General features: G+C 47.0%; 1 long non-coding RNA gene across 1 annotated transcript; it reads left to right on the top strand.

Moving 5' to 3' along the window:
* The first annotated feature begins 3,290 nt into the window (after positions 1-3,290).
* LOC116986113 lies at positions 3,291-13,051 on the top strand. Its single transcript, XR_004415422.1, has 3 exons — positions 3,291-3,503; positions 10,428-10,433; positions 13,041-13,051. It is a non-coding gene; the product is annotated as an uncharacterized LOC116986113 (long non-coding RNA).
* The last annotated feature ends 3,458 nt before the right edge of the window (positions 13,052-16,509 follow it).

Genomic DNA, 16,509 nt, shown 5'->3' on the forward strand with positions numbered 1-16,509 from the left:
TGGTTAAATCACTGTGAAATCTCTTTACCTCCTCCTCCGAACTCTATCCTATCCAGGTTCATTCATCTCAATGGCAAACTTGGTAATAACACAGTTGGTTCCTTGTTAGATCATCGGTTACTGCCAGAAACTACATTTATTCCAACTCTGTCAATGTTCTATTAGGGATAATATACTGACATTATCCCTCATCTCTTGTACTTCAATATTGCACATTCACCTCTTATCTGGGAATTAATTAAATGCTGTGCATTCTCCCTTCTGTCAGCCATATCCTCATGACATCCACCATAGCATTTTTATGCCAAAGAGATTTTATTTCATTAATCTGTGAGGACTTTATCAAATCACAATGACATGTTAATTGTGTAGGAAAGATCTGCTGATGCTGGTCTAAATCGAAGGTAGACACAAAACGCTGGAGTAACTCAGCATTTCTGGAGAGAAGGAATGGGTGACATTTTGGGTCTGAAAAAGGGTCTCGACCCTAAACGTCACCCATTCCTTCTCTCCAGAGATGCTGCCTGCCCCGCTATGATACATTAATTGTTCTGTTATCATATCTATGATAGACAGAGGCAATTTCTCTTTTATTGATCCTGAGCCAACCGGTTTCAAACTTCCCTGTTTCCTCTCTTCCTGCCTTTTGTTTAAAATAGTCCATTTCTGACTATTGAGTGGATTCCCTCTCAGCCCGAAGAAAGGTCTCGACCTAAAACATCACCCACCCATTCCTTCCATCCAGTGATGCTGCCTGTCCCACTGAGTTACTCCAGCATTTTGTGTCTATCCTCGGCATAAACCAGCATCTGCAGTTCCTTCCTGCACAGTTTCCATTTGCCACCCAAGGAGTAGTTCCACAATAGGTTAGAAGACAACCAATGCATCCATTATTTCCATGGCTACATATTTTTCTCATCTGGGAATCAGACTATAAAACTCTGAGGATGTATATTAGATTTATCGTGACCTGCGTGGGTTTACTCTGGGTGCTCCGGTTTCCTCCCACACTCCAAAGACGTACAGGTTTGTGGTTAAATTGGCTTGGTATAATTGTAAATTGTCCCTATTGTGTGTAGGATAGTGTTGGTTTGCGGGGGTCGGTGCGGACTCAGTGAGCCGAAGGGCCTGTTTCCGCGCTGTATCTCTAAACTAAACTCAACGCTTCATTTTTCACCTTAACAAAGAATGGATTTGCACAACAAGGTTATCAACTACCTCCTTCACATTGCACAATGTCCATCCAGGATAGCTTGTTCTCGTTATTTGTCAAATCACATAGTATTCACACTCTAGTAATTCACCGTCTACTTTATTACTGCTAATTGGTTTAACCTATCACCCATAAGGCATTCATGATTAGATTAGTACCCTTGTTGTATCATAATCATAATCATGCTTTATTAGCCAAGTATGTTTTGCAACATACGAGATATTTGATTTGCCATAGTCATACCAATAAAAAGCAACAAAACACACAAAATACATTTAACATAAACATCCACCACAGTGACTCCTCCACATGTCTCACTGTGATGGAAGGCGAAAACAAAAAGTTCAACCTCTTTCCTTCTTTGTTCTCCCGCGTTCTGGAGCCTTCCGTTGACGGGACGATCTTAACTCCCGGTCGGGCCCTCCACATCGGGGCGATCAAGTTCCCGCATCGGTGGGGATCTCAGTTCCCCCGCGCTGGGCGATCAGACTCCCGGTCGGGGCTAGTTGAACCTTCTGCGACTTTGGAGCTTCCCGACATCAGTCTTTACCCGAGACTGCGAGTTCCTCGATGTTGAAATCCGCAGGCCACGGTTGGAGCGTCGATCCAAGGTGGGATCGCAGGCTCCGATGGTAAATTTATGGCCCCGCAGTGGGGCTCAAAGGCAGTCCCGAGTAAGGCCGCCAGCTCCATGATGTTATGCTGCAGAGCGACCGGAGATACGATCCGGAAAACAATCGTATCTCCGGCAAGGTAAGAGATTGAAAAAAAGTTTCTATGTTTCTTCATCTTTTTCTCTGGCCCAAAGACTTTTGCTCTGATTTTGCCACCTCCACTCTCTTTCCATTCACAGTATCAGTTTAGTTTATTGTTATGTGTACCAAGGTACAGCAAAAAACTTTTGTTGCATGCTATCCTGCCCTTCCTGAAGATCCAATATTCTTTATCTTTAGCACGCCGCCTAGATCAATATGCAAATTTGTCTTTGTAAGGATATTTATTCACAGCAATTTGCACTGTTGATTGTCCACCCTTTTATAAATGAGTACCTGAGGCATTAAACTTTTACTTGCAGTAGACACTTCACAGACCACAGACTGTTCGAATTGGTGGAAAGGTGTCAGCCTCCGATAACAATCAGCACGGGAGCACCTCAAGGCTGCGTGCTCAGCCCCCTGCTGTACTCACTCTATACTCATGACTGCGTAGCCGGTCATAGTGCAAACACCATCATCCCTTGCCTGGGATCGCTCCAAACACGGCCTGTGGACTTACGGTCAAGAGCTCGCAGTCTTGGGAGAGGCCGAGTCTGGAAGCTCCAACGAAGCAGAGGCTCGACCCGGGTTCCGATCACTGGCGCTTGGGAGCTGACATCTCCCCAATGCAGGAGCTGATCGCCCCGATGCGGAGGCCCCAAACGACGCCGGCTACGGGGGTCAAGATCCTCCCATCAACGGAGGGCTCGAGGCCCCGACCGCGGGAGAGCAAAGAAGGGAAGAGATTTGAACTTTTTTTCGTCTTCCATCACAGAGAGAAATGTGGAGGAGTCACTGTGGTGGATGTTTATGTTAAAATGTATTTTGTGTGTTCCGTTGATTTTTATTTGTATGACTGACTTGGTAAATGAAATTCCGCATATGTTGCAAAACATACTCGGCTAATAAAGTATTATTGTGATTGTGATTGTGCCGCATTTTGGAAGTCAAACTCGGGCTGGATCTACATAGTGAATGGCAGGGCTCTAAGGATTGTTGTAGTGCAGAGGGATCTAGTAATGCTAGTACATTGTTCCTTGAAAGTGGCATCACAGGTAGATAGGGTGGTCAAGAGGGTTTTCGGCACATTGGCTTTCATCAATCAGATTATTGAGTATAGAAGATGGGAGGTTATGTCGCAGTTGCACAAGACATTTGCAAGGCCACATTTGGAGTATTGTGTTCAATTTTGCCCACATTGCTGGGGGAAGGATGTTGTTAAGTTGCAAAGAGTGCAGAGAAGATTTATGAGGATGTTGCCAGGACTCGAGGGCTGAACCATAGGGAGATGTGGAGCAGGCTAAGATCATTCCATAGAGCTCAAGTGGGCAGTGATCTTGTAGAAGAGTATAAGATCTTGAGAGGAATAGATAGGGCAAATGCACAGTCCTTTACCCAGAGTAGAGGAATCAAGAACCAGATGATATAGGTTTAAGGTGAGGGGGGAAAGATTTATTAAGAAACTGAGGGATCACGTTTTTACACAAAGGATGGTGGGTATATGGAATGAGCTGTCATATGAGGTAGTTGCGGCAGTACCCGGATGTGGCATCGAAGGACTAGAAGCCAAAGCGAAGAAGTGGAAGCCAAATAACTGAAATGAAACGACAACGAAAAGCCAAATAATCAAAAGCATACGACGCCGAAAAGCCAACTCACCGAACAGACAATAGACAATAGACAATAGACAATAGGTGCAGGAGTAGGTCATTTGGCCCTTCGAGCCAGCACCGCCATTCAATGTGATCATGGCTGAACATCCCCAATCAGTACCCTGTTCCTGCCTTCTCCCCATATCCCCTGACTCCGCTATTTTTAAGAGCTCTATCTAGCTCTCTCTTGAAAGCATCCAAAGAACCTGCCTCCACCACCCTCTGAGGCAGAGAATTCCACAGACTCACCACTCTCTGGGAGAAAAGGTGTTTCCTCGTCTCCGTTCTCAATGGCTTACTCCTTATTCTTAAACTGTGGCCCCTGGTTCTGGACTCCCCCAACATCGGGAACATGTTCCCTGCCTCTAGTGTGTCCAAGCTCCTAACTATTTTATATGTTTCAATGAGATATCCTCTCATCCTTCTAAACTCCAGTGTGTACAAGCCCAGCTGCTCCATTCTCTCAGCATATGACAGTCCCACCATCCCAGGAATTAACCTTGTAAACCTACGCTGCACTCCCTCAATAGCAAGAATGTCCTTCCTCAAATTAGGGGACCAAAACTGCACACAATACTCCAGGTGTGGTCTCACTAGGGCTCTGTACAACTGCAGAAGGACCTCTTTGCTCCTATATTCGATTCTTCTTGTTATAAAGGCCAATATGCCATTCGCTTTCTTCACTGCCTGCTGTACCTGAATGCTTACTTTCATAGACTGATGTACAATGACCCACAGATCCCGTTGTACTTCCCCTTTTCCCAACTTGACGCCATTTAGATAGTAATTTAGACGCAACGACAAAAGGCCAAATAACGGACATGACGTCGCCGGGGGGCGGGACGTATCAGCAATTGGTCCAGATCCCCCCCCGTCCATCACATCACTGGCCAGGGGAGATGGGAGGATGGGGGGTCATTTTCCTACACAAAACCGCCAGGGGCTGGAGGTTGACTGGGCACTCTGAAACCATTCACCAAGATGTATGTGGCCGAAGGAGCGCATCCCTCTGGACAGCCCCCACTCTCCCCCGTTGTCAGCGCTGTCCGGCCACGGCCACCCTCCGCCATGTCTCCCCCATGCGGCCGCACTGTGATGGGCTGTGGGTCGGCAGCGCACGCACACACGGGGCCAGGTGGAGCAGGGCCGCGGACACATGGGGAGGAAAACACTGCAACGTTCCCGTCAGCTGCAGCAGAGTTGGGGACAGTCTGGTCCCTGCGCATACCCAGAGTCACTGATTGTGATGCACCGCCACCGGACCCCGACCCCCACACCAGGGTGATTCACCCCCCGGCCGCGGGGACAGACGGCCCGGGGCACTGGCAGCCATAAATCGCTTTTAAAACACGGGGGACACACAAATTCCCTGGCCGACCGATGAAAAGTGTGCATGACAACGAACAATTCTATCTCCCCCCCCCACCTTGACAATAAGAAGCACGTATTATTTATTGTTTAAACACATTAGTGCAATCTGGTTGCCTGCGTAATGCCCACAACAAGCTCCCACGCACAACACACCCGGTAATCTGTATTTTTTCAGGTCAAGACCCTTCAGACTCAGTCTTCAGGTCTGAAGAATGGTCTCAACCCAAAACATCACCCATTCTGTTTCTCCAAAAATGCTGCCTGTTCCACTGAGTTACTCCAGCTCTTTGTGTCCATCTTCGGTTAAAATCAGCATCTGTAGTTCCTTCCTACATAATTGTCACACTAAACTAATTGTTGAATATTGCATAAGACATGGTCAGAAGAAAGGGGAGGTTATCTATATTACTAAAAGTAAGATCTTGACCACTTCCTGTTTTTCTGTTTCATGATTTTTTTTAAAACGCTGCCACTTACGGCTTTAATTTTTGGCCATCTTACTCAGAGTCCCCCCTCTGCTGCGCAGGACAAGAGGATTTTTTCCATCAATGGAAAATAAAAGAATTATTAATGTTTTTAAAATGTTGACATTCTCTCTGCTGCCCCTGCTGGTGGGAGGGACTATAAAACCTGGAAGTGTTGTGCCTCACTCAGTCTCTGCAAGATGGAGGAAGCGAGAGGGTCACGTCTTTCTGAGCTGTGAATAACACTGAACACATGTCGACTCAACTGTGAGTGCCCTTAATGTGGTTTGAAAATAAAAATGTGGTTGCTTTGAAATGCTGCACTGCAAATGGTTGTTGGTGGTGGTAACTTGACAACTTCCTGTTTGCATTCTATTGATTTATGCTACGACTTACGGTTGTGATTTTTGGCCATCTTACTCAGTCCCCCTCCACTCATCAGGTGCAGAGGATTCTTCCCATCAATGAAAAATAAAAGTGTTATTAGTGTTGAGAATCTCTCCCCTGTCAATCACGCCATTAAGCCCCTCCCCCTTCCGGTGGGAGGGGGAGGGGTTATAAACCCGGAAGTGTGGCTCAGTTTCTGCAAGATGGGGGAGGGAGAGGTCACTGTCTGAGCTGTGAATCAACTGAACACTAAATGTCTACTGAACTGTGAGTGTGGTGTTTATGTGGTGTTTTTGTGGTTTTATGCTTGAAATGGTATGATACTGCATTTGAATGTGGTGGCCTTGCACCCTGCATGACATGGTATGGAACTGCATTTGAATTTGGTGGCCTTGCACCCTGCATGAAATGGTATGAAACTGCACTTGAGTTTGGTGGCCCTGCACCCTGCTTGAAGTGGTAGGGAACTGCACTTGAGTTTGGTGGCTCTGCACCCTGCTTGAAGTGGTAGGAAACTGCACTTTAGTTTGGTGGCCCTGCACCCTGCTTGAAGTGATCGGAAACCACTTGAATTCAGTGGCCTTGCACCCTGCTTGAAGAGGTAGGAAAATTGCATTTGAGTTTGGTGGCCTTGCACCCTGCTTGAAATGGTAGGGAACTGCATTTGAATTTGGTGGCCTTGCACCCTGCTTGAAATGGAATTTCAAGGAATAGCCGTGAGTCAACTGCTCGCCCACCAGCCGTGAATGAGCTGCCAGCACATCAGGCTTGAGTGACTGAGCTGTCACCCCAATAATCCATTTAGCCCACAATGTCCATACTAGCCCTCTGGAAACCAGTTCCTTCAGCTCACAATACCCATACTAGCGCTCCAGAAAGAAGAACCTCCCCCTCCCCCCCACTGGCCACTAATATTGGAATTGGTGGAGAGGTGGAATATTGCGTTGGGGGACCAGCCCTCCCGTGTGAACATAGGACCCAACGGGTCCCACTTTGTCTATACACAGTATATATACTGCCTCTTTTTTTATGCATATTCGGGAAAAAGATTAAACATGTGGCAAATATGTTATTGCTGCCTTTGTGTCGGGGAAGGGGGAAAGTTGCAGTTGAATAATTTGCAATTTCCATTTCATTCTTAACCACTCTGTGTGATGTGGGCTGATCGATACCGCGTCACTCGGCGATCTTTCGCTCGTGCTCATGAGATTGATTTCAGGATGCTCAGATGATCTTCTAATGCGGTCATTGTTCCGAGCGCCAAATCCATTCAGCTGTACCTGCATCTGAAGCTATGGGTGGATTAGTAGGCATTGAAGAGGCATTGACACTTTGTTTTTATGTAGAGGGATAATAGAGGTAAGGTATGTGATTTGAGAATAATGTATCATCTGTGGGGTAAAAAAGTACGATTTACTCGACACCGCTGCGAAAATGCGCAATGTTCAAAAAACAAATGAACTGCAATTAAACTGAAAAAAAACAGATTATCTGGTGTTTTGTGCGTGGGAGCTTGTTTTGTGCGTTTTGCAAGCAACTGGATGGTATTACTGTGTTTAAAAAATAAATAAAATGTGCTTCTTGTTGTCAAGGGGGAGGAGTGGGAGGAGTGGGAGGAGATTAAATGGTTCATTGCCATGCACACTTGTCATCGCCCCGCCAGGGAATTTGTCCCCCCCCCACCATGTTTTAAAGGCGATTTAGTATGGCTGCCAGTGCCCCAGGCCATCTGTCCCCACGGCCGGGGGTGGGGGAGATGAATCACCCGGTGTGGGTGTCAGGGTTCGCGGGTTGGGGGGTGAATCACACTGGTGTGTGGGTCGGGGTCCGTTGGCGGTGCATCGCGATCAGTGACTCTGGGTGGGCGGACTGTCCCCAACTATGCTGCAGCTGACGGAGGTGCCGCCGGGTTTTTGTCCTCGTGTGTCCGCGGCCCCGCTCCATCCGGCCACGTGTCTGAGTGCGCTGCTGACCCACAGCCCATCACAGTGTGGCTGCACAGGGGAGATGAGGCGGAGGGCAGCCATGGCCGCAAAGCGCTGACCCCGGGAGAGTGTGGGCTGTCCCGAGGGATGCGCTCCTTCGGGCCGCTTACACCTTGGTGCTCGGGTTCAGAGTGCCCAGTCACCCTCCAGCCCCGGGCGGTCTTGTGTGGGAAAATGATCCCCACATTACTGTGTCGCACCCTTTCGGTGAGTTGGCTTTTCGGCATTGCGCCCTCTCGGTTAGTTGGCCTTTAGCCGTCCCGCCCTTTTGGTTCGTAGGTGTTTAGGCGTCCCGCCCTTTCGGTTATTTGGCTTTTCGGCTTTGTACGCTTTCGGTTATTTGGCTTTTCGGCGTAGTTTCCGTTGGGTTATTTGGCTTCCTTCGCTTCGGCTTCCCGTCCTTCAACGCCACGCCCGCACACGGTTGAGGCAGTTACTATCACAATGCTTAAAAGACATTTGGACAGATACATGGATAGGATATGTTTAGATGGATATGGACCAAACGCAAGCAGGTGGGACTAGTGTGGATGGGGCAAGTTGGTCGGAGTGGGCAAGTTGGGCGGAAGGGTGAGTTTCCACGCTGTTTGATTCTATGACTCTAACAGATCATTTCATTTCACATTTGGTCATATGCCAGATAAGAATAATAAAACCAAGAATCACACCTGGTCTGAAGCCTGGAATGGCATAAAATTCATTTTAAAGCTGCCTATAAAAGTCTATCAAATTTATACTCTGACACGGTACATCTGGGGTGATAATGGGAATAGGCTCTAAGTGCTCATAATGAGACTTGCACGTACAAAGAGAGTAAATTAAATTAGCAGAACATGGCTCGGACTTTAAAAATGAACATTTTTGCACGTATGTCTGTTCTGCAAGTGAACTTAGAAATAGACTGTGCTGCATGGAAACTAGCCAAATGTCACTTACCCCAAAACATCATTCCTTTCACTATCAACTATTTTCCTCTGCAGTCTTGTTTTCAGGAAAGGCTAAAGACTGCTTGCTAGGGAGATGCAAGTGGATATTTATCCAATGTAGAACTGCAAGTAGCAAGACTGTAGATACCGAGGTGTACGCAATGCATGGTTGTGTGCATCTTGTCCACCTATACTCTGCAATGCAACATTATCAATACAATAAATGCACTACACACCCATATGCACAGAACATAAGTGCGTAGGAAGGAAATGCAGACCCTGGTTTAAACAGAAGATAGATACAAAAACCTGGAGTAACTCAGCAGGTCAGAAAGCATCTCTGGTGCAAAGGAATAGGTGCCATTTCGGGTCAAGACCCTTCTTTACTCTGAAGAACGGTCTTGACCCGAAACGGCACCCATTCCTTTTCTCCCAAGTTGCTGTCTGACCCGCTGAGTTATGGGCCTGTCCTACTTGGCGATTTTTTAGGCAACTGCCGGCAACTGTCATCATCGTAGCAGGTCACCGAAAAAACGGTAACAACCTACGTCATCCTGGTGACAACCTCCGACAGCACCTACATCAGGAGAAGTCAAGCTATGCTCATTGGCGTCAAACTTGCAGTCGCTAAAAACTGCCCCCCAGCTTCGTGTCATCCGCAAACTTGGAGATGTTGCATTCAATTCCCTCATCCAGATCATTAATATATATTGTAAATAGCTGGGGTCCCAGCACTGAGCCTTGCGGTACCCCACTAGTCACTGCCTGCCATTCTGAAAAGGACCCATTTACTCCTACTCTTTGCTTCCTGTTTGCCAGCCAGTTCTCTATCCACATCAATACTCAACCCCCAATACCGTGTGCTTTAAGTTTGCATATTAATCTCTTATGTGGGACCTTGTCGAAAGCCTTCTGAAAGTCCAGATATTGCACATCCACTGGTTCTTCCTTATCCACTCTACTAGTTACATCCTCGAAAAATTCTATAAGAGTTGTCAGACATGATTTAGAATGGCGGAGTAGACTTGATGGGCTGAATAGCCTAATTCTGACCCTGTCACATGAACTTGTGAACCTATGAGCATTAAGGCCACGACTATCTGCTACAATTAAAAATAGAAAATTCTCAGTGGCTCAGTGTGCATCTGTGGGAAGAGAAATAGTATTAACATTGAACGTAGAATACCAAACAGTGTAACAGTGACCTCGACAGTCTTTTCAGGTGAGGTGGATGTTCACTTGCACCTCCTCCAACCTCATCTATTGCATTTATTATTCTTGGTGTGGACTTCTGTATATCAGCAGGACCAGGCGTAGACTGGCCAACATTTGCTGAACACCTTCGCTCAGTCTGCCTTGGCCTATGTGATCTCCCGGTTTCTAAAAAGCCCGGGAACCATTGGAGCGAGTGGAGGAGGGTCAGGGCTGTGAGTACTTAAATCGAGCGCGGGGCTTTCTTTCACAGAGGCCCGGGAACCGTTGGAGCGAGTGGAGGAGGGTCAGGGCTTTTACCGAAATCTGTAACGTTCCACACTTCATAGGGAGGGTTCTGGTGGAAGCCGCTGATTGGTGGAAGCAGACTAGAGGAAGCAGCTGATTGGGATCAACCTCAGGTTGGCATTTCTGCTTTCTGGTTAAAGGTACAGTGCTTTAGTAAAGGTACAGTGAGCCAAGGGTACAGTGGGCTAAAGGTACAGTGCTTTAGTAAAGGTACAGTGAGCCAAGGGTACAGTGGGCTAAAGGTACAGTGCTTTAGTAAAGGTACAGTGAGCTAAGAGTACAGTGCTTTAGTAAAGGTACAGTGCTTTTTGTTTATATAATAAAGGTACAGTTTAAAGGTCAAGAGGGAGCAGCTGTTGTGAGTCAGATACCTGCTGATTTCTCCCAGCAGTTTCTATTGTATTATACTTGTATCGGATCCAATGTAAGGCGGGAGAATGACAGCCAGAGCAGTGTACTGTTCTGGATGTCAGATGTGGGAGGTCATGGTGTCGGATGGCCCTCCAGATATCCACATCTGCACCAGGTGCGTAGAGATGGGGCTCCTAAGGGACCGTATTAGGATCCTGGAGCAGCAGCTCGATGACCTCTGTCTGGTCAGGGAGAATGAGGAGATCATAGAGAGGAGTTATAGGGAGGTGGTCACTCCAAAACCACGGGAGAGAGACATGTGGGTCACGCTAAGGAAGGGCATGGGGCAGAGGCAGGGACGAGTGAGTACTCCGATGTCGGTACACCTAACAAATAAGTACTCCTGTTTGAGTACGGATGGGGGTGACAGCCTGCCCGGGGGTAGCAACAGCGGACGGGCCTCCAGCACAGAGACCGGCCCTGTTGCTCTGAAAGGTAGGGACAAAAAGAAGAGGGCAATAGTAATTGGGGACTCTATTGTTAGGGGATCGGATAGGCGATTCTGTGGACGCAGTCGGGAGACCAGGATGGTGGTCTGCCTCCCTGGTGCCAAGGTCTCTGACGTGTCTTAACGCGTCCAAGATATCCTGAAATCAGAGGGAGAGGAGCCTGAGGCCGTGGTACATATAGGTACCAATGACATAGGTAAAAAAAGGGAAGAGGTCCTGAAGGGAGGATTTATGGAGTTGGGAAGAGAGTTAAGGAAAAGGTCCAAAAAGGTAACAATCTCAGGATTACTGCCTGTGCCACGCGACAATGAGAGTAGGAATGGAGCGAGGTGGAGGATAAATGCGTGGCTGAAAGACTGGTGCAGAGGGCAGGGATTCAAGTTTCTGGATCGTTGGGACTTCTTTTGGGGAAGGTGGGACCTGTACAGAAAGGATGGGTTGCACTTGAACCCGAGGGGGACCAATATCCTGGCGGGGAAATTTGCAAAGGCTACTGGGGAGACTTTAAACTAGAATGGTTGGGGCGAGGGACTCAAATAGAGAAAGCTAGTAGACAGAATGGGAGGCAGGAAGCAGAAGTGGTTGGCGGCGCGACTCACCCGTTGCAGCGGCCCCTACAGCCTGTCTGTCTTTTTTTTATTTTTTTGTCTAGTTAAATGTAGTGTTGGTGTTTTTTAATACTGGTTTTAAATGTGTATATGTGGGGGGCGGGGGGAACTGTTTAAAATCTCTTCCCTGTCCGGGAGACCCGACCTTTTCCCTGTCGGGTCTCCGTTGTCGTTGGGGCCTAGCACCGTGGAGCGGCCTCCAGCCTGAACGACCCAGGGGCTCAGGAGACTGCAGGGCTGCGGACTACTCACCATCGTGGGGCTGGCCGGCCTCGGAGCGTGGGGAGCGGTGGTGACTCGCTGCTGCGACTCGACTCATGGGGCTCGTAGGCTCCAGCAACGCAGCCGCAGGTCCGGTGGACTGGGACATCGGGAGCTCACGGGTCCGGGGGGAGAGACCGCTTCCCGGAGCTCCCGCAACGCGACTTCTCCAGCCCGTGTCGCGGGGTTGGAACGACCCGGAGCGGGGTCATACATCGCCCAGCACGGCTTCATGGCCGTGGGACATTACAGCGCCCGCCGGAGGCTCCAACTTCGAGACTTCTAGACCGGGAGCGGGGCCGTAAATCGCCCGGCGCGGCCTAAAATGGCCGTGGGACTTATCATCGCCCACCTGGGGCTTGGACATCGGGAGAGACATGGAGAACAGTGGAGAGAAAATACTTTGCCTTCCATCACAGTGGGTCCACTGTGATGGATGTTTGTGTGAACTAAATTGTGTGTATGTCTAGCAATTGTCTTTGTTTGTATGGCTGTGGAAACAGAATTTTGTTTGAGCCTCACTGAGGCTCAAATGACAATAAATTGTATTGTATTGTATTGTATTGAAAAGGGAAGCACTCGGGCACAAGAGGAGAAAGAAGAAAAAGGAAATAAACAGAGAATAAGAGGTGGGGGGTTTCTTAAATGTGCATATTTTAACGCTAGGAGCATTGTAAGAAAGATGGAGGAGCTTAGAGTCTGGATAGACAGCTGGAAGTATGATGTTGTGGTGATCAGTGAAACATGGTTGCAGGAGGGCTGTGATTGGAAACTAAATATTCCAGGATTTCGTCGCTTCAGGTGTGATAGAATTGGAGGGGCAAGAGGTGGAGGTGTTGCATTGCTAGTCAGGGAAGATATTACAGCAGTGCTTTGGCAGGATAGATTGGAGGGCTCATCTAGGGAGGCTATTTGGGTGGAACTGAGAAGTGGGAAAGGTGTAGCAACACTTATAGGGGTGTATTATAGACCGCCAAATGGGGATCGAGAATTGGAAGAGCAAATATGTAAAGAGATAGCAGATATTAGTAGTAAGCACAAGGTAGTGATTGTGGGAGATTTCAACTTTCCACGCATAGACTGGGAAACACATTCTGTAAATGGGCTGGATGGTTTGGAGTTTGTAAAATGTGTGCAGGATAGTTTTTTGCAGCAATACATAGAGGTACCTACTAGAGGAGGGGCAGTGCTGGACCTCCTGTTAGGAAATGAGACGGGACAGGTGGCGGAGGTATGCGTTGGGGAGCACTTCGGGTCCAGTGATCACAATACCATTAGTTTCAATATAATTATGGAGAGGGTCAGAACTGGACCTAGGGTTGAGATTTTTGATTGGAGAAAGGCTAACTTTGATGAGATTGCGAAATGATTTAAAAGGAGTGAACTGGGACATTTTGTTTTATGGGAAGGATGTAGAAGAGAAATGGAGGACATTTAAAGGGGAAATTTTAAGAGTACAGAATCTTTATGTTCCTGTTCGGTTGAAAGGAAACAGTAAAAATTGGAAAGAGCCCTGGTTTTCAAGGGAAATTGGACATCTTGTACGGAAAAAGAGGGAGATCTACAATAATTATAGGCAGCATGAAGTAAATGAGGTGCTTGAGGAGTATAAGGAATGTAAAAAGAATCTTAAGAAAGAAATTAGAAAAGCTAAAAGAAGATATGAGGTTGCTTTGGCAAGTAAGGTGAAAGTAAATCCAAAGGTTTTCTACAGATATATTAACAGCAAAAGGATAACGAGGGATAAAATTGGTCCATTGGAGAGACAGTGGACAGCTATCTGCAGAGCCAAAAGAGATTAGATTAGATTAAACTTTATTAAGCCCCTTATTCAGGGGTAATTCTGATGTCCTTGCTGCACACTAATAAAAATACAACATAGCATTCAAAAAGAAGTTCAACACAAAAACATCCCCCCACAGTGATTCCCACTGTGGGGGAAGGCACAAAGTCCAGTCCCCATCCTCTTGTCCACCCAAAGTCGGGCCTATTGAGGCCTCCACAGTCGCCGCCACGGCGCCCGATGTTCTCGCCGGGTGATGGTGCTCCGGCGTCGGGAGAACCCCCAGCGGCTTGGGGTGCCAGGAACGGCCGCCTTCCCACCGGAGCCTGGGGGAGATGGGGGAGATATTGAACAATTTATTTTCTTCAGTATTCACCAAGGAGAAGGATATTGAATTATGTGAGGTAAGGGAAACTAGTAGAGTAGCTATGGATACTATGAGTTTCAAAGTAAAAGAAGTACTGACACTTTTTAAAAATATAAAAGTGGATAAGTCTCCAGGTCCTGACAGGATATTCCCTAGGACATTGAGGGAAGTTAGTGTAGAAGTAGCCGGGGCTATGACAGAAATATTTCAAATGTCAATAGAAACGGGAATAGTCCCCGAGGATTGGCGTACTGCGCATGTTGTTCCATTGTTTAAAAAGGGTTCTAAGAGTAAACCTAGCAATTATAGACCTGTTAGTTTGACTTCAGTGGTGGGCAAATTAATGGAAAAGATACTTAGAGATAATATATATAAGCATCTGGATAAACAGGGTCTGATTAGGAACAGTCAACATGGATTTGTGCCTGGAAGGTCATGTTTGACTAATCTTCTTGAATTTTTTGAAGAGGTTACTAGGGAAATTGACGAGGGTAAAGCAGTGGATGTTGTCTATATGGACTTTAGTAAGGCTTTTGACAAGGTTCCTCATGGAAGGTTGGTTAAGAAGGTTCAACTGTTGGGTATAAATGCAGGAGTAGCAAGATGGATTCAACAGTGGCTGAATGGGAGACGCCAGAAGGTAATGGTGGATGGCTGTTTGTCGGTTTGGAGGCAGGTGACTAGTGAGGTGCCTCAGGGATCTGTGTTGGGTCCTTTGTTGTTTGTCATGTACATCAATGATCTGGATGAAGGTGTGGTAAATTGGATTAGTAAGTATGCAGATGATACCAAGACAGGGGGTGTTGTGGATAATGAAGAGGATTTCCAAAGTCTTAGGCCATTTGGTAGAATGGGCTGAAAGATGGCAGATGGAGTTTAATGCTGATAAATGTGAGGTGCTACACCTTGGCAGGACAAATCAAAATAGGACGTAAATGGTAGGGAATTGAAGAATGCAGTTGAACAGAGGGATCTGGGAATAACCGTGCATAGTTCCTTGAAGGTGGAATCTCCATTAGATAGATGGTAAAGAAAGCTTTTGGTATGCTAGCCTTTATAAATCAGAGCATTGAGTATAGAAGCTGGGATGTAATGTTAAAATTGTACAAGGCATTGGTGAGACCAAATCTGGAGTATGATGTACAATTTTGGTCGCCCAATTATAGGAAGGATGTCAACAAAATAGAGAGAGTACAGAGGAGATTTACTAGAATGTTGCCTGGGTTTCAACAACTAAGTTACAGAGAAAGGTTGAATAAGTTAGGTCTTTATTCTCTGGAGCGCAGAAGGTTAAGGGGGGACTTGATAGAGGTCTTTAAAATGATGAGAGGGATAGACAGAGTTGATGTGGACAAGCTTTTCCCTTTGAGAATAGGGAAGATTCAAACAAGAGGACATGACTTCAGAATTAAGGGACAGAAGTTTAGGGGTAACATGAGGGGGAACTTCTTTACTCAGAGAGTGGTAGCGGTGTGGAATGAGCTTCCAGTGGAAGTGGTGGAGGCAGGTTCGTTGGTATCATTTAAAAAAAAATTGGATAGGCATATGGATGAGAAGGGAATGGAGGGTTATGGTATGAGTGCAGGTAGGTGGGACTAAGGGAAAATAATTGATCGGCACGGACTTGTAGGGCCAAGATGGCCTATTTCCGCGCTGTAATTGTTATATGGTTATATGGTTATATGGTAAACACTTTAACTCCCCTTCCCATTCCCATACTGACCTTTCTGCCCTGGGCCTCCTCCACTGTTGGAGTGAGGCCCAACACACATTGGAGGAACGGCATCTCATATTTCCCTTGGGCAGCTTACAACCCAGTCTTCTTCTTGCGTATGGCGTGCACAGTCTAAAGTTGTAGGTCAACTTGTTCTATTTGATCTTATTTGATTGTGCATGCCGGGTTGATTGCATTCGTCGAAACAGGGTGGACCACATGAAGGTTGCAATCTTCCACCCCTACAAGCCAGTGGGATCAGTTTTGGTTTCTCTCATTTTAATTAACCCCTGAATTCTCCCTCTCCCCACAACTCCTCTAACCTAGTCGGCCTGCCAGTTTCACTGTTCTCATCCATATCTCCATTTGGTATCACCTCTTCCCCAGCCAACACCAGTGCGGGCTCCACCTTTCCTTTGTCATCGGTGCTGACTCTGATTTGTTTGTAACATTTTAATTGCTCTTGTTTCCCTTTCCCCTGACTCTCAGTCTAAAGAAGGGTTTTGACCTGAAACGTCACCCATTCCTTTCCTCCAGAAATGCTGCCTGAGCCGCTGAGTTACTCCAGTATGTTGTGTCTATCTTTAGCACAAGAACAGGCCATTTGACCTACAATATCTGTGCCGAACATGATGCCAAGTCCATCTCTTATATACCTGCACA

The sequence above is a fragment of the Amblyraja radiata genome, chromosome 23, assembly GCF_010909765.2.
Source record: "Amblyraja radiata isolate CabotCenter1 chromosome 23, sAmbRad1.1.pri, whole genome shotgun sequence".
Taxonomy (NCBI): Eukaryota; Metazoa; Chordata; class Chondrichthyes; order Rajiformes; family Rajidae; genus Amblyraja; species Amblyraja radiata.